General features: G+C 46.1%; 2 long non-coding RNA genes across 2 annotated transcripts in view; both read left to right on the top strand.

Moving 5' to 3' along the window:
* LOC143941809 (uncharacterized) overlaps nt 1–3,258 on the top strand; it is a 38,249-nt gene extending 34,991 nt beyond the window's left edge. The window contains exon 2 of the long non-coding RNA XR_013264441.1: nt 3,014–3,258. This is a non-coding gene — a long non-coding RNA (uncharacterized LOC143941809). The remainder of the gene's footprint in view (nt 1–3,013) is intronic.
* Nucleotides 3,259–18,595: 15,337 nt separating this feature from the next.
* Nucleotides 18,596–20,775, top strand: part of LOC143941798 (uncharacterized) — a 40,328-nt gene continuing 38,148 nt past the window's right edge. Inside the window, exon 1 of the long non-coding RNA XR_013264430.1 lies at nt 18,596–18,686. This is a non-coding gene — a long non-coding RNA (uncharacterized LOC143941798). The remainder of the gene's footprint in view (nt 18,687–20,775) is intronic.

The raw sequence follows: 20,775 nt of genomic DNA, 5'->3' as shown, positions 1-20,775 counted from the left end.
TAATAACAGGTAAGAGGTTTACGGGAGGAATTCCCTCCTTCATTGACCCGGGCAACAGTGTTAACTCCCGGTGTCCTTCTGGGTTTAGTTTCTGCTAAATCAGCCTCTATGCCTTGTGCTTTCTGCAACAATGTTCCTCTGTCCCGTATGGCTCTCCATTCGGGAGTACATGCCTTCAGTTTGTCACCTATTTGGGGTACTAGTCCTTCCATAAACTGTCGATTGAAAGCCCTAATGGTGACGGGTAAGGCTAAATCTAGACCTTCGTCAGCCATCATGCTTTCCATGTTGAGGTAAAATTCTGTAACAGTCTGACCTGGGGCCTGTTTTATGGGCGCTGTCGAACCCCTTTCCTGCTGTTTCCCTTGGCAAAATTCTCGTAACTGAGCAATAAACAGGGGTCTAGAGTCTATATGACGGGGGTGTACTCCTGGCGGGTCCGTGGTAGGATCCCCTTGTGGTCTATGTGGAGCAATTTCATTCATAAATTGATTAAACATCGTTAGTGTCATTTTATGTCTACACAAATCTTCCCCATCTTGCCAAGTTGCTTCATGTGTGTCTAGTAATTGTGTCACGAATCTACAGAATGCGGCAGGTTTTGCTACGGGATCAGGAGCATTCTGTATTAATGCCATAAGAGTGTCAGCCGACCAAGGTGTCCATGTCCTCAGAACGACTTGTCGGGTCACTGTAGGTGGCTGTCCTGCTTGACCCGCATTTGGATTATTTACTTGTATTACCCTAGTCCGACTATGGACTGGAGCTACGGGCTCTGGTCTTTGAGCGCCGCAATGTACACATTCCTGTGCCCAGTCTGTATTCTGGGTACCGCATACTCGGCATACCCACCCTCTTCCTCTTAAGGAAGGATAAAGTTTTGGTCTTTCATTACCTGGTGTGGTGGTGTTATAAGGAGGTGGAGTATCTCCCGTATTTACCCTATCGCCGGGAGCAGAAGGAAGACTTTTGTGTCGGACCTTCATATCCCATCCACCCTTTTCCTGACAATACTCCCATCCCTCCTCTTCAGCCCTGTTGGAAACCTTAATTAAACATTGTATTTGTGATACCCATCTGTTCTGCAATATCTCTCCCTATCTGTCTTTCTTTATTTCTTCCCAACCTTCTACACTTAATCCATTTTCTCCATCCATTCCAAATTTCTTGAGAACCCTATTTGTGCCCTGTGCCTTATCCTTCCCATACAACATTGTAATTATGTCTTTAACAGCATAACATTTCTGAGATTCCTCCTGGGGTTTACCCTGTGTCTGGCCCATTTTGACAGTCTTGCCTAGGTGGCGTTTGGATCACTTATTAAGTGTCTCGTTGCCTTCTCCTCCTAGGGTGCCAAAATACTAAAAAACCTCTCCTAGATGAGATTTCTGAAATCGAATTACTTTATATGCTAGCCAACTGACAAATATTATGACCAGACTGACGGCTACAACATATACAAGCATTCCCTTTTGGTGGCCAAACACATATGACTAGATCTCCGGGCTTTGTGGAGACCTTTATTCCCTTCCCATTACCATGGAATCTCTCAGCATTCGTTTCTTATTCCTGCTTTATTGAGGCAGTCAGGACTTATACTTTCAACCCGTTTTTAGGCTCATGAATCAAAAAGCGTATATCAAACTTAAGTGTCGGACCCCCAAAGTACTCTTACGAGTTAAGGGCGCATTCCGTTACCCATTGGGATGATATATGTTTCAATTCACACCATACAAACAGGGCTTATCTCAGTCACAACAGACAGATGACAAGTAGACAGACAAGAAACAACGGTAACATAAGCCAAAATATTAAGTTCAAGACCCGCTTACTACAGAGGTTGGTGTTTACCTGAAGAACAATTCAGACAGATCAGGTGGGCACAAATCTAAGAAGCACAGAGTTTATAAGAAAATAAAGCTTTTCTTACCTGCGCAGGATTTGTCTGTGGTTCTTGATGTGCCCGGCCTTTTTGTTCCGTCCTTATGTTCGTTCGCCTCTTGTAGTTTCTTTCTGCGGGTCCCTGTTCGGGCGCCAGAAATGTTAGGTGTGACCTCAACAAGTCACCTATTTGTCAGGTTATGTTACCGTTTCCCAATTGTTAGTTAGAGTTCTTATCTAAGCAAAGAGACACGGAGGTATTCAGTATTTCTGCTCAGAAGTCCGTCGTAACTCTGACTCTCTCTGACTCTGAGCTCTTTATTACTTCTCTTTTATAGACAGAAAAGAGCAAACATCAGCAATGTAAAAAAACAACATTTTGCAAAGAAAAGACAATTCTCCGGGTGTTATCAGCTGATAAGACAATCTTCTGGGCGTAGACTGCTTTTTAGGGCTGATGCGGCCTCTTCTTATGCGTACGTGACTAAAGATGACGAGTCCTTATTTTACTGAGAAGGATAAAGAAATACAAGTATTTAGTAAGACATACTGTCAACCATTTTGTTTAGACACCCCTTAATCCTTACACTATGCACAAGATACAATAGATATATAGTGCTGTTCACACTAAGCGTTAGCATCCTGTTGCTTCAAAATTGAAGCCTCATGTCGAGTCAGGAGGTGTTTGAAGCCTTTTCAACGCCCCCCATTCAAGTCTATGGTAAATGCTCTGGTAGGCGGTTGCAGGGCATTAAGATTTGTTCATTTACTGTAATGGAATAGGCATTTGTGGAGCAGTTTTAACGTTCATTAAATGCTTCAAAACTGCCCATAGGGTGTTTGGGGAGCATTTTTAACTCCTCATTAATGCTTGTAAAATGCCTGTCAAATGCCCAGACTAAAGCTCATTGATGCCGGTCTGACGCCCACACTAATGCCATACAAACTCTATAGGAGTGTTTGTTGAGCATTAGATATTTATATCAGCATCTTGCAGTCCTTATACAGCAGGTTGTCCTTCACATTTTTGTTACCACTGTGACAATCATATTATTTTGTATTTATACATGCACTGTATACTTCCTTCATAATTGTTTTGCAAGAAGTTAATGTCCATATTTTATGTCTTTAGACAGTTCTACTTCATCAGTTTGTCTTCCTGAAGAAACAGACTCTGCCCTGCGAAACGTGTCGAGAACATATTCAAGACGCTATGAGTGGAATCTTTAAAAATGTATGACGGCATTTATATAACATGTTGTATAATTGTCCTCACCTTGATTTAAAGTGTACAGTTTTGTATTATGTGTTTAACTTGGTGCCTTATTTAGGATGTTTTTACTGAACATAGACAATAAAAGTTGTTTTTTACTTGGAGATTTTTTCTTGGTGTGGTACCATTAAAGTCCTATTGAACTTTGTGTCTTAGGGAATGCTCTCTTTATGCATGTGTAATATATTATGTATGCACTTCCTGCCCTGGAGTTGTTGGCTTCGAAACCCTGGAAATTGAGAGAGAGAGAGAAAGTCTCAGCCAAATGTCCCATCCATGCTACAAGCCAGAAGAGCATACTCGCCAAATGTCCTGGGAAATTCTCAGGATTTAGACCTTTGTCCCGGTCTTACAGTTTCCTGGGAAATGTCCCGGTCTAAATCTTTTTTCCCACTAGAGGCTGCTCCGTACTGTGCAAGCGCTGCGCATGCGCAGTATGGGGTGGACAGTATATGATGGCAGGACACTATATGCCAGAACAGTGGCAACAGATTTGTGTGCGACTATCTTAGTTACTTGGGGAGCCACAGCCTGGTCTGAATAATGTGTTCGGTATTTTCAGAATCTGTGTGTGCTGTGTACTGCGCATGCGCAGTACAAAGCGTACACTATCCGATGGGGGACTGTATATGACAGGACACCACCCAGGAGCTGCGGGCGGCTGTTTTTGGGTAGTTTCGGCATCACCGGGGGGCAGGGTGATGATGTCAGCAAGAGCAATTTGACCCCACCCACTGTTTGCTGTGGTGCTCTATCTGCACCACGTTACTGCTCTCCTTGGGGCATTCAAAGGTGTCCCAGGCCGCTAAAGAGTTCGGGTTTGGCTTGAAGAAAAGGTGGCAACCCTACTTGTACTGCTTCTGATACCAACTGCTTGCATATAGAAATACATTTAATGATGTATTAATGATTACATAGCTGTATCAATCACCTCCTGTCAGGCCCATGCATATATTTGGCCGGAGGAGAGCAGTGCCAATTCCCATATGTTCTCCAGCATCGGCTGCTCATCTGCTCTGTCTAGAGCGTGCAGCAGCACAATTGGTGATCGCTGTGTCAAGAATAACAGATCGGGATACAATTACTATGGTGACATTGTACTGCTGTGGCACTGATCATGGACAATGGCTGGCTGCTCTGAAATCACTGTATGTCAGGGCCACCAGCAGTACAATGTCACCCAAAACAAAAACTACCCCAGTCACAGTGTCCCTAATAACATCACTCAAGTCACAGCGTCCCTGTTCACAGTGGCGTAACTAGAACCTTCAGGGTCCCGATGCAAGAAACCATGAAGGGCCCCCCTGACAGGGCCCTTTACTCCGAGTTTGGTGGCGGAACAACAGGGCCCGGTTGCAATTGGGTGGCTGCATGTAAAGGAACCAATTTCTCCATTTGCCGCTGCTTCTCCACCTCTCCCTTCCACAGGCATTCAGCGGCTGCAGGAGGAAAATGGAGAGATGGGTTCCTCTATGTTGGTGTTTCTCAATCTTTTTCCAGTCAGGGCACCCTTTAAGTACATCCCTATGTGAATGGGGCTGCACTGCAACCTCCCTGCAACTGTGTGCATTGCATGCGGTTGCAGCATAGTGATGATGCATTTAAGGGGTTGCAAACCCTTGTGTTTTTTCACCTTAATCCATCCTATGCATTAAGGTGAAAAAACACCTGGCAGTCATCGGAACCCCAGCCCCCCCCGTTTTACTTACCTGAGCCCTGGAACTTCACCAGGTGGAGATGCGCTCTTCCTTTGCCCGGCTCCTGATTGGATAGATTGATAGCAGCTCAGCTATTGGCTCCCACTGCTGTTAATAAAATCCAATGACGCGGGCATCGGGGGCGCCTGCAAGGTAACCCCCCCGGGAGAGCACTTTCCCTAGGGGGTTGTCTGATAAGAGGAGGAGCCACGAGAGCCACCGAGGGACCCCAGAATACAAGGTTCGGGGCCACTCTGTGCAAAACGAGCTGCACAGTGAAGGTAAGTATAACATGTTTGTTATTAAAAAAAAAAAAAAAAAAAGAAAGGTGGTCAGGAGGCAACATATTGCCCCTTTACCAGCTGTCAAATGCCTCGGAAAAGCGATCTGAGCACAGATCGCTTGTCAAAGGAATAGCATTTTTTTGCTGGTACTTTGAACAAGCAAGAAAAAAAACAGTTCTGATTGTACACATATGGGGTAAGGCTGGGGAAAATAATCAATTTGAATCTTGAATTGAGTTGAGAGGTCAAATCGATTCAAATTTTCAGCAAATAGTTTTTTTTAGATATTTCTTTTTTCACCAGGATCGGTGCTGACACCACACCGGTCATGAGGAGCTGCGGGCAGGAGTTTTTAGGTGAGGCCGCGGCTTCGGCCTAGTCCACGAGGCCGGACCTGCGGACTAGGACGAAGCCACGGCCTCACCTAAAAACTCCTGCCCTCAGCTCCTCAGGACTGGCGCAGTGTCCATAAAAAAAAAACTGGATTCGATTTGTGAATCGAGTTTTTTTTTTTTATGACAAATTTTTTTTTTTTTTTGAAAATCGCCCAGCTCTAATATGGGAAGGGGGGGCAGGATTAAACGCAGATACATAAAATGTGCATACATACATCTAAACAGCGGCGGTTGATGCTCAAAATTTTTGGGGGGCACAACATTTTTTATAAACCAAATCATCAAATGCAGCCACTGTGCCGTCAAACGCTGCCACTGTACCCACAAATGCAGCCACTGTGCCATCGATTGCAGCCACTGTGCCCGAACGCTGCTACTGTGCCCAACAAACGCTGTCATTGTGCCATCAAATGCTGCCACCGTGCCATCAAACGCTGCCACCGTGCCATCAAACGCTGCCACTGTGCCATCAAACACTGCCACTGTGCCCATTTTATGCTGCCACTGTGCCCTCAAATTCTGCCACTGTGCCAAACACTGCCACCGTGCCATCAATTGCAGCCACTGTGCCAAACGCTGCCACTGTGCCCATTTAACGCTGCCACTGTGCCCTCAAATGCTACAACTGTGCCATCAATTGCAGCCACTGTGCCATCAAAAGCTGTCACTGTGCCATCAAACACTGCCACTGTGCCTTCAATTGCAGCCACTGTGCCCATTTAACGCTGCCATTGTGCCCATTTAACGCTGCCACTGTGCCCTCAAATGCTGCCACTGTGCCATCAATTGCAGCCACTGTGCCAAATGCTGCCACTGTGCCCATTTAACGCTGCCACTGTGCCCTTAAATGCTACAACTGTGCCATCAATTGCAGCCACTGTGCCATTAAACGCTGCCAGTGTGCCATCAAATGCTGCTAGTGTGCCCTTGAATGCCCCCAGTGTGCCCCCCCCCCAGTCGCCATCTACACACATGCACACACATACACACACACACACACATACACACACAAATGCACACACACATAAAGTCTTTTCAAAAATGGCAGTGCTTTATCTTACCTCTTCCTGCCGGGTACTGCACTGTAGGGGTAGACAAAGAGCACACACTGCTTTCACTTTAGTCATAAGCAGGGTGATGACTCCGAGCTCCCCGCACAGTGCCGATTACACTTCGGCTGAAGATCGGGGAGCTCGGTCTCAGCCGCCCGCTCCTTCAGATATACTTGAGGACCCCCCTGCAGCATGGGGGCTTGGCGATCTCAGCGACCCCTATAATTCCGCCACTGCCTGTTCACCACCACACCAGTCCCAGTGTCCCTGATCACTGCCACTCTGGTCATAGTGTCCCCATAAAGACTCATTCACATGTGTGATCCCTGTTTGAATCGCTCTTTAGGGAGCATTTTTCAGGCGGTGATGAGGCATCGTATTGCTTCCCTTCCTCCCTCTTTAGCCCATTGAACCCTGCACAAGCACCCCATTCACTTGAATGGGTCACAATTGGTGGGCGTCTAGGGGGATATATTATTTCTCCCACAGCTGCAAAGCTACTGATTGCAGCCTAGGCATATGTACACCCCCGGCCGCTGCCTCTGCAGTTAAAGAGGATAGTGGTTGAGGGGCAGGAAAACTGAGGTTCAACTGCAAGGTTTTACCACCCCTGTGAATGAGCCCTAAAAGTGAAGCCAGCAACAGCGTCTCCGATCACCACCACACATACAAAAAGTGAGCCACCAGTTGCAGTGTCACCAGATCAGTTTATGTCAGCTACAGTGTTCATTATCACTGCCACACAAGTTGCAGTATCACCAGACCAGTGTTATCCAGTAACAGTGTCCTTGATTGTCGTCCCACCAATCCCAGTATCACCAGACCAGTGCAAGTCAGCATCAGTGTTCTTGATCACTGTTACACAAGTCTCATGCCCTGTAGAAACAACCGGTTTTCCCGTTGGCATAAACTCTGAAGGAATTCCGCTGAAACTGTCTTGCGTACACATGATCACACCAAATTCCGATCGTCAAGAACGTGGTGACGTATAAAACATGCAATGGGACTAGAAAAAGGAAGTTCAATAGCCAGTAGCCAATAGCTTCTATCTCGTACTTGCTCCAGAGCATGCAATGTTTTTGGTCCGTCGGAACAGCATACAGACAGGCGGTTTCCTGATAGGAATTGGTTCGGTCAGAAATATTTAGAACATGTTCTATTTCTAGGTCCGTCAGAATAAAAAAAAAAGTCAGATGAGGCATACACATGATCGGAATATACAATGAAAAGCTTCTGTCTGACTTTTTCTGTTGGACATTCCGCTCGTGTGCACGCGGCATCAGTGTCACCAGATAAGTGCATCAAGAATCAGTGATCCTGATTTCCACCACACCAGACCAGTGAAGCTAACATGTTTTCTTGATCATCGCCACTGTCACACCAGTCACAGTGTCACCAGTGTCACCAGTCACCAGTGTCACTAAATTTGCTGCCACAGTAGTGGCAAGTGTCACCAAACCAGTGTAAGCAAGCAATAGTGTCCCTAATCACTGCCACATGGGTGCAGTATTGCCTCTGCCTGCTGCCTGTACTGACTTTGACCTGTTTATTGACCACATTTTTGCATGCTGCCTGGACTAATTCTTTGCCTGTTTGCTGACCATGTCTCTGCCTAACGACTGAACTGACCCATCTGTATGTGAGACGGATGACATTCTTGCCAGAAAGTAGTCTCAGCCATCTTCAGCAGACAACTGCACTCTTGGAATCACAGAAACACTTTTGTTCTTACTTTTTTTTATAGCCTCCTGTACTTCCTGGCCAGTGAACATGGCATTCCTGAGGGAAGCCACATACCAGTAGGCTAAGCTTGATTGGCTTTTAGGAACTGTGACTACTTTAGGTGATGCTACACTAAGCTACATTCCTTGACCTCATAAAGAAACTACCATTAAAGTACATTGGTTTTAATATAGTTGATTTTTGTGGCACGCAAGATACGTTGTCTAGTACATAGTCATTCCAAACAGTGAAAAAGTGTCACACGTGTGGTATACCCATACTTGGGAGGAGTAGCAGAATGTGTTTTGGGTTGTAATTGTAAGTATGCCTAAGCTGTAGGTGAATAATATCCTATTAAACTGACAACTTTTTGTAAAAACAAAACAAAAAACTTTTCTTTCATTTTTCCTTTCCAAAAACTCGTGGCAAAAAAATGAAGTCTTCAAAAGACTTATTATGCCTTTTAAAAAATACATTAGGGTGTATAATTTCAAAACGATGGTAATTTTGTGAGTGTTCTCACTGCCCTGGTGCTCCAGTGCCTCCAAAAATGTAATAGGTAGTCAGGAAATAGTAATTTGTGTCCTTAGAGCCCCCTGAAGGTGCTCCTTGGATTTTGGGACTCTATGTAGATAGGCTGTGCAAAATTCTCACACATGTGCTATTACTATTCATAAAAAGAATAGCAGAAGGTGTTTTGGGGAGTAATTCTAAGTATGCCTATGTTGTGTGCTAGAAAAACTTAAAAAAAAATGTCTATTAAAAAAATTTGCAAATAATAACCCTATTTTCATAAATTTAGGCCAAAATGTAGTCTGCTACATTTCCTTGGTAATAATAAGGCCACTTTCACACTGGGGCCGCCGAAGTATTAGCGCTAAAGAAGGGGTTAAAAGCACCGTCTTGTGGTGCTTCTGAAGCTCTTTTCAGGTGCTCCCAAACTGCCCCAAAGATGCTGCTTGCAGAACTTTCTCTAACGTCCTGCAAGCGCACCACCTGTGAAAGTGTGAAAGCACTTGGGCTTTCATATTTGGACGGCATGTGAAGCAGTTTTCAGGCGCTTTACAGGCGCTCAAATCAGTGTATATGATGCACTGACTGACTATCTCATTTCTGGAAGACCTACAATGCCAGGACCCCCACCATTTTGGAAAGTAGACAATCTAAAGCCGCGTACACACGGGCGGACTGTATGGCCTACTTAGTCCGCCGAAACACATTTCAGCGGACAGTCCGCTCGTGTGTGGGCTTCAGCGGACTTTTTCAGCGTGCAGTCTGGCGTACTAAGTATTTCGGAATTTCCGTAATTCTGTCCGTCATACTTTGGTTTCAGCGGACAATCCGCTCGCGAGTAGGCTAGTTTGACGGACTAAGAATGGCGCATGCTCAGAAAGGATTTACACGGCGGAAGGTTGCATTGCTGTGTATTGGACTTCCTATTTCTAGTCCCGTCGTACGTGCTGTACACGTCATCGCGCAAGCTTTCGACGGACTGTTTGTGCATCCGTGTGTGGTCAAGTCCGTTCATTCGAAATTATGACGGACTGTCCGTCGGATTGTATGACGGACTAAGTAGGCCATACAATCCGCCCGTGTGTACGCGGCTAAAGGCAGTTAGTAAGAGGTTTGGTTCTTTGAAGTTGTAATTTTATACAAATATATATATATATATATATATATATTGTAATGGACGCCGTGGCTGGGTCCTGGAAGGATGCTATATTTCCCCTCTGTTTGGGTTGTGCTCTCTTTAGGGAATGAAAATTGATTAACCCACCTGTTAGAGGAAGTGTCTTTAAAAGGCAAGACAGGAAGTTGTAGATGGGTGTGGAGGAGTGGAGAACACATGGTGGATGGTGTTTGGCGTTTGTTTTGGGTTGCAGCAAATTAAGTGGACAGCAGTGTCCTGTTTGGAAGGCTCCTGGTAGGAGAAGCTACCTGCCATCAAGACCAAGCTCTGTTTCTGATATGGACAGCTGTTCTGGACTTTGCAAGTCGGTGAGACTACAAATCTTTTTCCTTTTGTTTTTGGCTGCTGTAAAGCTATTTAAGTTAATAAACCCTTTGTTGTATGAAAAGCCTGTGTCCTGCGGTCTACCTGGTCCCCCGAACATTACAAGTGGTGCTCGAATGCGGGCAGGACAAAGTAACAGGCATTTTTTTTTTTGCTATTTTTTTTTTTTTTTTTGTGAATTTGAACTGACATTTAAAGGGACAGTACAGTGAATTTATGTCCTGGGTTAAAGCTGCACAACTGCGGAAAGCTGAAACCATGGAGGAGCTAATTAAACAGCTGTCCTTGGCAAATATACAAGCGCAGACCCGCCATGAGGAAGCTAATCAGCGCTTAGCAACGCAGCACAACGAGGCACTGGCTTTGCAGCAAGAAAATACTCGCCTGTTGGTGGCCCAGTTAGCAGCCCAGCAAGCGACCCAACAAGGGGTTATGCAGGATCAGATAGCGGCCTTAAAAGAAGCAGTGCAGCAGCTTTCTCAGGTCCGTGAACAAATGGCCGTTGCCCCTGGCAACCAGGTGACCATAAGGGCAAGCCATTTCTTGCAGAAGTTGTCCCCGAGTGATGACGTAGAGGCGTTTCTGGCAACATTTGAGAGGACGGCAGAGAGAGAAGGGTGGCCCCAGGACCAGTGGGCCGGCTTAATTGCTCCCTTCCTCACCGGAGATTCTCAAAAAGCCTATTTTGACCTACCACCAGAAGATGCTAAAAATTATCAAAAACTAAAGGCAGAAATACTGGCTCGGTTGGGGGTGACTACGGCCGTTCGGGCCCAACGAGTGCACCAATGGAAGTATCATTCAAACCGGCCACCGCGATCTCAAATGCATGACCTGGTGCAACTAGTAAAAAAATGGCTGCAGCCCGAAGTGTTGTCTTGCCCCCAAATTGTGGAGCGGATCGTGCTGGACCGGTACTTAAGGTCACTGCCAGATGACCTTCAACGGTGGGTCAGTCATGGAGACCCCAAAACCGCGAACGGCCTTGTTGAGATGGTTGAACGATATACGGTGGTGGAGGATCTGCTTGGCCCCACCAAGCGCCAAGGGCCCAGTCGGCCACGGCCCTTCCGACCAACTGCCGCCCTTTGAACGGATGTCCCCAGGAGCCCTGGAACCAACACCCCGGAAGGCCAAGAGTCACACCCGTTACCCCCTCAGCGACCTGTTCCTGATCGGAGAGGAGGGGATGTACAATGTTGGCGATGTCATGCCTGGGGCCATACCCGGGCCCACTGCCCATTGCAGGAAGAACCCATGGAATGCGGGGTTCTTCGGAGGGGGTCTTTTTATGCCCATAAATCGTGTACAACACATCTTGACCTTGGAGAGAGGAATTTTGAGTGTGAAGTCCAAGTGAACCACCACCCTGCATGGGCCTTGCTGGACTCTGGAAGCATGGTAACCCTGGTTCACCCTAGAGTAATTGGGAAGATCGGTCCGGTAAGCAAAATTTTGCGGGTTGTGTGCATTCATGGGGACACTAGAGAGTACCCTCTCATCTCGGTGTCCATCTCCACAGCATGTGGCACTGGTACTCAAGAGGTGGGGGTGGTAAAGAACTTGGTACATGACGTTATCATAGGACGAGACTGTCCATTATTTGCAAAACTTTGGAGACAAGGAGAACTATCTGAAAGGTCCAGAGACTGGGAAGAAACTAGTCCCTCTGTTCCTGTTGTAGAGGGTAATAACCCTGAGATGCCACATGTTCATAATATGGACCCAGTTGATAAAAACGCCAAGACTTTGGTTAATAATGATGAAAATAGTGCTGATACTGTTAAAGATGTCAATATGTGGGGTTCTCAGACCTACCTGAACACTGAGGGGGGGGGAACCTTCCCCGCTTCAGGTAATGCTGGGGGAAGACGATGAGGAAATGGCCTCTACCCCTGACTTGCCAGATTTGGGTGTTCCCCAGGGGGCATTTGGTACTGCCCAGATGCAGGACCCCACTTTGGCCAGGGCACGGGAACAGGTTGTAGTAATAAATGGGGAGCCCCAAGAGCCAGGTGCTAATGAGCGGTGGCCACATTTTTCAATACATAATGAATTGCTTTATCGGGTTACTAAAGTGAGAGAAAATGTGGTAGAACAATTATTGGTACCCCAACAATATAGACGCAAGGTCCTGGACCTGGCCCATGATGATGTGTTAGGGGGACACCTGGGAGTTGAAAAGACGGAGGCACGGATCGCCGACCGGTTTTACTGGCCAGGCTTGAAAGCAGAGGTAAGGAGATACTGTACCTCTTGTCCCACCTGTCAGTTGACCACTCCGGCGACCCATTTCCGGAGCCCGTTGGTCCCTCTACCCATAATTGAGGTCCCATTCGAGAGGATAGCCATGGATATAGTGGGTCCCTTGGTAAAGTCGGCTCGAGGTCATTCTTACATACTAGTGATCCTTGACTATGCCACTCGATATCCTGAGGCGCTACCCCTGCGGAATACCTCCTCTAAGGCTATTGCACGGGAGTTATTCCAGTTGTTTACACGGACAGGTTTTCCCAAGGAAATACTCACAGACCAGGGCACCCCGTTTATGTCGAAGGTTATGGCTGATGTATGCAAACTGTTCCGGATTAAACAGCTGCGCACATCGGTCTACCATCCCCAAACAGATGGATTGGTAGAACGTTTTAATAAGACCCTTAAGTCTATGCTCAAGAGAGTGGTACAAAGGGATGGGAAAGACTGGGACTGCTTGTTACCAGCTCTCCTGTTCGCTATCCGAGAAGTGCCCCAGGCCTCCACTGGGTTTTCGCCCTTTGAATTGGTATATGGGCGGAGACCTCGCGGACTACTGGACTTTGTTAAAGAAGAATGGGAAAGTGAACCAATCCAGCATAAAAGTGTTCTTGAATATGTCTCTCAAATGCAGGAGAGGATCCGAACTGTGATGCCGCTAGTTAAGGAACACTTACAAAAAGCCCAGGAGGCTCAACGACAGGTCTATAATAGGGCAGCCAAAATTAGGAACTTTCAAGTGGGGGATCGAGTAGCAGTGTTGATTCCCACTGTGGAATGTAAATTCTTGGCCAGATGGCAAGGCCCTTTCGAGGTTGTGGAAAAAATGGGAGAGGTAAATTATAGAGTCCACCAACCAGGCAAGAGGAAACCCTTCCAGATATATCATGTAAACTTGTTAAAGCCCTGGACAGACAGGGAACCAGCGACCTCCCTGGCTAGTACAAAACTTGAGCCTCGGGTTGGGGTGGAGAGTGTCCAAATAGCAAATACCCTGTCTAAAACCCAAAGTCAGCAGGCAAAGGAGTTCTTGCAGAGAAATAAAGAAAAATTTTCAGACTTGCCCGGGCTCACTAGTGTCGTAGAGCATGATATTGTCACAGAACCAGGAGTCAAAGTTTTTGTCCGGCCCTACCGCATCCCAGAGGCTCAAAGGAAGGCCGTTTCAGAGGAAGTAAAAAAGATGTTAGACCTAGGGATTATTGAGGAATCGCAGAGTGAGTGGTCAAGCCCGATTGTGTTGGTACCGAAGCCCAACGGGACTCTGCGATTCTGCAATGATTTCCGGAAACTTAATGAAGTTTCCCGGTTTGATGCCTACCCTATGCCCCGGGTAGATGAGCTTATCGAGAGACTAGGTCCAGCCAGGTATATCACTACGTTAGACCTTACCAAGGGGTATTGGCAAATACCGTTGACTAAGGCTGCTAGAGAGAAAACTGCTTTTTCTACCCCAGAGGGGAGTTTTCAGTACAAAAGGATGCCTTTTGGATTGCAAACTGCTCCAGCCACTTTCCAGAGAGCAATGGATAGGATTTTACGACCTCACCGGAAGTATGCCTCAGTATACTTGGACGATATAGTCATTTTTAGCAAAGACTGGGAATCGCATTTGCCCAAAGTGCAGGCAGTGCTGGACTCTCTTTGGAAGGAGGGGTTTACAATAAACCCTGAAAAATGTGCTTTGGGAATGGAGGAGGTGAAATACCTGGGTTATATCGTGGGTAGAGGGGTAGTGAAACCTCAGGTCAACAAGATAGAGGCTATACAGAATTGGCCCCGCCCCCTCACAAAAAAGCAGGTACGTGCATTCCTGGGCATGGTGGGATACTACAGGAGGTTTGTACACAACTTTGCCACGTTGGCGGCTCCGTTGACCGATCTGACTAAGGGTCGGAAATCGGTCATGGTGGAGTGGAATGCAGACGCTGAGAAGGCTTTTTTGGAGCTCAAGTCGGCGCTGTGCCAACACCCTGTCCTTGTAGCACCCAATTTTTCGAAAGAATTTATTGTCCAGACTGATGCTTCCGATGTAGGATTGGGAGCGGTGTTGTCACAGGTTATTCATGGCGAGGAACACCCGATAGTCTTCCTCAGCAGGAAGTTAACACCAGCGGAGAAAAACTATGCCATAATTGAACGAGAGTGTCTGGCCATTAAGTGGGCTCTGGAATCCCTCAGATATTACCTTTTGGGGAGGAAGTTTAGGTTGATTTCTGACCATGCCCCTTTAACATGGCTGAGACAGGGAAAAGGGACTAATGCCAGGGTTACCCGGTGGTTCCTGGCACTCCAGGAATTTAAGTTTGTAGTGGAGCATAGGCCCGGGAGACTGCATCAAAACGCAGATGCCCTCTCCCGAGTCCATTGTTTGAGCTCCACTGTTGCCTCCACCTCCTTGGCGTTGGGGCACAGGGGGGGGATATGTAATGGACGCCGTGGCTGGGTCCTGGAAGGATGCTATATTTCCCCTCTGTTTGGGTTGTGCTCTCTTTAGGGAATGAAAATTGATTAACCCACCTGTTAGAGGAAGTGTCTTTAAAAGGCAAGACAGGAAGTTGTAGATGGGTGTGGAGGAGTGGAGAACACATGGTGGATGGTGTTTGGCGTTTGTTTTGGGTTGCAGCAAATTAAGTGGACAGCAGTGTCCTGTTTGGAAGGCTCCTGGTAGGAGAAGCTACCTGCCATCAAGACCAAGCTCTGTTTCTGATAAGGACAGCTGTTCTGGACTTTGCAAGTCGGTGAGACTACAAATCTTTTTCCTTTTGTTTTTGGCTGCTGTAAAGCTATTTAAGTTAATAAACCCTTTGTTGTATGAAAAGCCTGTGTCCTGCGGTCTACCTGGTCCCCCGAACATTACAATATATATATATATATATATATATATATATATATATATATATATATATATAACAAATAAATCCCGGGCAGCCAAGACCCTCCTGCAACATCGCTGGATCTAGATGGGGCTCAAGTATTAGGGGGGCTGAGGAAGGCTGCTGCACACAGAGGTTTTTTATGCATTGAATGCATTAGGATAAAAAAACTCTGCCTTTACAATCACTTTAATTGAATAAGCTGAAGTTACAATCTGATTGGCTACAGTGCACAGCTGCAACAGATTTTGCATTCTCCAGCTTTAGTAAATCAACCCTATAGCTTACAATTATGATGCTGTGATTGACCCACAGTTATTACCCATGGCCCATGTGATCACTGGTGACCAGTCACAGATCACACACAGTAGTAAACAATGATGCCATGAATGGATTCCATTACTATTGGTCTCTAGGCTGCTCACAGTGACCCAATAATGAGTAACACAATCTGCTGTGTCTGGAGTGGATCATGCTGCACACCCCAGGGGATGCGAACTGTGCGCATCACCACCACAACATGCGGGTATGTAGCAGTGCCTTGGGATGCTGCCCACCAGCAGTAAATGTACTGTTGGCGGTAGGCAAATAGTTAAGAACGTTTGTTTGATTTTCTGGTCACTAGTGTGGTCAAATTGCCCTTTGTGAGCCAGAGAGAGAAGCGATGAGAGGAATCAGCTGTGCGCCCGGAGCGGAGTTTATATCAGTACAGATCAACTGATTTTTTACAGAACACAGGCACAGGGACATTTACATTATTAAGGTACAGAGGGAATAAGAAGATTTGATAGAAGTGGGTTAACAACCACTCTAAGTTTGCCTAGGGGCTCCTCCTGTCTTCAAGAAACTAGTAGAGCTTTCTGGAACATTGGTGGGAGCTAGGCAAATAGGCAGCATGAGTATGTACGTAGCAGTCTCGGCCAATTACAGGAGAGGTGCTCCTGAGCATGCTGGGATTGGCCTATATATTCAGAGAACACTTTAGCTCTGGGTAGAGTGCACCAGTCAGGGGTGAGGCAGGCTTGCCTCCCCTTGTACCTGCTGCTATGCTGCCCCAGGTGGGCAACCGAAGGGCCTGAAGCTAAAATGGAGGGGTCCTAGTACACCTGTGAGTACAGACCAAAGATCTAGGGGGTGTTTCTTTTTGGATACCCCTTTGCGTTAGTACATTTAGCCAAGGGTCCAACTAAAGAGATCACTGGCTAGTGACCTAAAGAGCTTTGCCAACCTATCATTTACTACAACAGACTTTGCTCATATTCTTTATTCCTTCACTGCTACACAGGAGAAGTCTGCCATCTGCTCCCAGCAAGGGCCTTCACCTACTCAATTCCAGATCAGCTAGAGTGCTTAAGTTGTAAATAGTTTTGTTCTGGAGTGTCCTACTACAAACACCCTACCTCATCCAAGTTCCTCAAAAAAAAACTACAAAACAACACCCCTAGACTGGTATTTGACTACATCAAGCCTAAGTGTGTCTACCTGGCTGCCAGTGAAGAAGTAAGGACTATCTAGGTAATACTCAACCGGCTCCTATGGGGGTAGCACTACATACGGTATAGCCAGCTTTAGAGGAACTTCTTTATTGTGTGCCTTAGGGAGTTAGGGAGTCTTATGTAAAGTGTCCAAATGTTCTTCCATGTGCAAATCAGTATTTTTGTTTATGAGCTCTAACATAACAATTCTTCTGCAAAGTATCCAAGTACTATCCAATACTGTCTGTGTATAAAACAATAAGTGATATCACTTTATATGGTGCTCTGAGTATAAATTATCTCTTCCGTGCTGCTAATCCTCCACCGTGCATCGCCACCACAGCCGAGAACTCACTAGATGACCATGACCCCTCTGTGAAGAGTATGATCTTAATGCATTTTTTTTCCCCAACAGGTTAATATATCCAGGGCAGCAGCTTTTCCACTCCAAAATAACTGTTTTCTTAATATATATATATATATAAAATAGAGAACTCTAGTGTAAACCCCTTTATTACTTTAATCTATCTCACAAGCTCCTTATGGCGTCACTCTGATGAAACGTGTAGGGCAGGGCTTGGAGCGTCATCGCGTCACTTTCAGTTTCCACAGGGCATCCTGGCCACATTGTATATTGCATGCATTTTATCTTCCCTCTTTCATATAAGTGAGTTTTTGTCTTTTATAAGAATAAATGTAAAAACTGAATTATGCTACGAGATGCGTTTTCTGTTCACCCATCCATATGAGCACATCCACTGACTATATACTGTGAAGAGGAGGATGAGATATCAGATACCATCCAAAGGGATTTGGAGCATCTACAGTATGTTTGGTTCCTTTGACCCCTGTTGGGGCTTAACCATCTGGTGGTGAGCACAGACCTGGAGGCGGGAGCACGAGTGATTTCACCTATTCACCAGCCGCTTGTACATGCATGAATGCTTAAGCACCATTCATTTTGGATTGGAAGAGTTTATATGGACTAATGATTTTTACATTTCTTTATAGACCTTTAAATTGTTTTGTTGCACATAAGTTTTTGTTTAATGGGCATGAGAGTACTTTCATATTGAACATTTACCAGTATTAATTGTATTTATTAAATGTGTTACAACTGGGAAAATGTAGTTTGAACAACAACACACACTTTTCATTCAGTGCAGCATTTAAAGGGACAGCAGGCATACATTTGTTCACTCAATTTAGCTATTTATTTATTTAGCTACTAAAAGGGTAACATGGTATAAATAAGTGACACAAATCAGTTAGAACACATAGTTTTATTAGCACTAAAGTTAAAGGCACCATGCAGATGAATTTATTTATTTAATAAAATAGACACTAGTATTGGGCAGCACCACACATACCTCTCTTTTAGATTTACCTTTATAGACTCCACCTACAGGTGGGGAAGTTGAGGTAAGGCAGCAGCCAGATTTCAGATTATAGACCCTTAGCGTGGAATTAATACTTATTCATCAATAAATATGTTCACAGTTTGCTGTGCAATGCCCTTGCCCCTGGGTTCAAATGTTCTATTGTATTGCCGGCCTACCTCCTTTCTAGTAGGGAATACTACTCTTTTATTCTTTTCCGTTTCAGATTATTTTGTTCCCGGCACCATTAAATATATTCCAAATTCTCTCTTGCAGAATGGCACCAGTTTCCATGTTTTTGACCAAGGCAGGTTTGCAAAGGAAGTTCTACCGAAGTACTTCAAGCACAATAACATGGCAAGTTTTGTGAGGCAGCTGAATATGTGTAAGTACAGAACAGAACGGAAATATTTTATGTTTTGCATGCAGTGTCTACATTCTGCGAGGAAAGAACTATTCAACGGAGGAAAGGTTGTAGAGTATGTGCACCAAAGGAAAGACTAAAAGTGTAAATGTCTAGGTGCCATGCATATTCCAGTCAATGTTTAAGGGTAGGCCCTTACATAAATTCATGTCCCCTGTAGGGCAATGCTAGTGTATGCACTATGACAATAAATCTATGGAGCCTCATGGTAGTCAATAAGTATGAATCCTAAAAATGAACTGGCAGAATGAGAGTCCCCACCTATTGGTGAATAGTGATGGACGAACTTCCGACGGGACGTTTCGCGAACGCGGACCACGAACGCGGCCGATAGTTCGTGAACCGGAACGTTCACGGCGGGCCCCATTGACTTCAATGGGAGGCGAACTTTGCAAACCTACATGCCAAATTTGCAGCCACAAAATAATTAATAGCTGTGCAAACATAGTCCCACCACATGGCCAATGACATAACACATGTATGAGGTGAATCTGGGATCGACAACTACAAGCATTCTTTTTTTTATATGGGAAATTGTTGTGACAATTCAGGACTGTGGAGCGCATGAAGGCAATGGAGGAGAGGGAAGGTCAGGTTAGGCAAAGAAGAGGGTGCAGGAGATGATCACCAGCAGCGTGACATACAGCAATGAAACCTGCACCGTGATAGAGTCATCTGACAGCAGCACCGTGATAGAGAGCACTGACATCAGCAGCGTGACATACAGCAATGACACCTGCACCGTGATAGAGTCATCTGACAACAGCACCGTGATAGAGAGCACTGACATCAGCAGCGTGACATAAAGCACTAACACCAGCACCGTGATATACAGCACTGACAGCAGCACCGTGATAGAGAGCACTGACATCAGCAGCGTGACATAAAGCTCTAACACCAGCACCGTGATAAAGCGTACTGACATCAGCACCGTGATATACAGCACTGACACCTGCACCGTAAGCAGCCCCAGGAGGAAGTCAGCATAGCACAGGGATGGTGGGAGCCCCTCATAATGAGCATAGCACAGGGATGGTGGGAGCCCCTCATAATGAGCATAGCACAGGGATGGTGGGAGCCCTCATAATATGCACAGCAGAGGTACAGCCCCAGGAGGAAGTCAGCAAAGCACAGGGATGGTGGGAGCCCCTCATAATAAGCAGCCCCAGGAGGATGTCAGCATAGCACAGGGATGGTGGGAGCCCCTCATAATAAGCAGCCCCAGGAGGATGTCAGCATAACACAGGGATGGTGGGAGCCCCTCATAATAAGCATAGCACAGGAATGGTGGGAGCCCCTCATAATATGCACAGCAGAGGTACAGCCCCAGGAGGAAGTCAGCACAGCACAGGGATAGTGGGAGCCTCTCATAATAAGCAGCCCCAGTAGAAATATGACACCGCTCAACCTCTTCAAAGAGGAGGGTACAGGCATATAGTACGGTGTACTTTTTTTGGACAAGGAAGTGAGCCAAATGAAGAAAAAAGGTCTGTGTGCTAGATTAAAAAAATTGTTTATCGACATATACATGGTCTACTGGTCACATGTGTTGAATTCCTCCGAGATCCATGCCTCATTCATTTTTAGAAATGTGAGGTAGTTAACACTGTCGTGAGCTAGGCGAGTACGCTTATCGGTCACGATCCCCCCTGCTGCGCTGAACGTCCTTTCGGACAGAACACTGGACGAGGGGCAAGCCAACAGTTTGATTGCAAATTGGGCAAGCTCTGGCCAGAGGTGAAGCCTGCCCACCCAGTAGTCCAGGGGTTCATCACTCCTCAGTGTCCACATCGGCCGTTAACCCAATGTAGTCGGACACCTGACGGTCTAGGCGTTCCCTGATGCTGGATCCGGGTGACACCTGTCGATTGGGTCGGCTGAAAGAATGACCTCATATCCGAAGTCACCAACACATCTTCAAACCGGCCTCTTCTTGCAGGCGCTGTTGGATTGGTACCCGCAACTCCTTCTCTGGGAGTGGGAATTGCTCCTCTGCCAGCGCACACAAAAGCAGAATGCAGCATTTCTCGAAGCAAGGCCTGGAAATGCT

Source organism: Lithobates pipiens, unplaced genomic scaffold (genome assembly GCF_037356315.1).
Source record: "Lithobates pipiens isolate NorthernLeopardFrog02 unplaced genomic scaffold, aLitPip1_a1.2 Scaffold_10, whole genome shotgun sequence".
NCBI classification, from domain to species: domain Eukaryota; kingdom Metazoa; phylum Chordata; class Amphibia; order Anura; family Ranidae; genus Lithobates; species Lithobates pipiens.
This window is presented reverse-complemented; position numbering and strand designations above follow the sequence as displayed.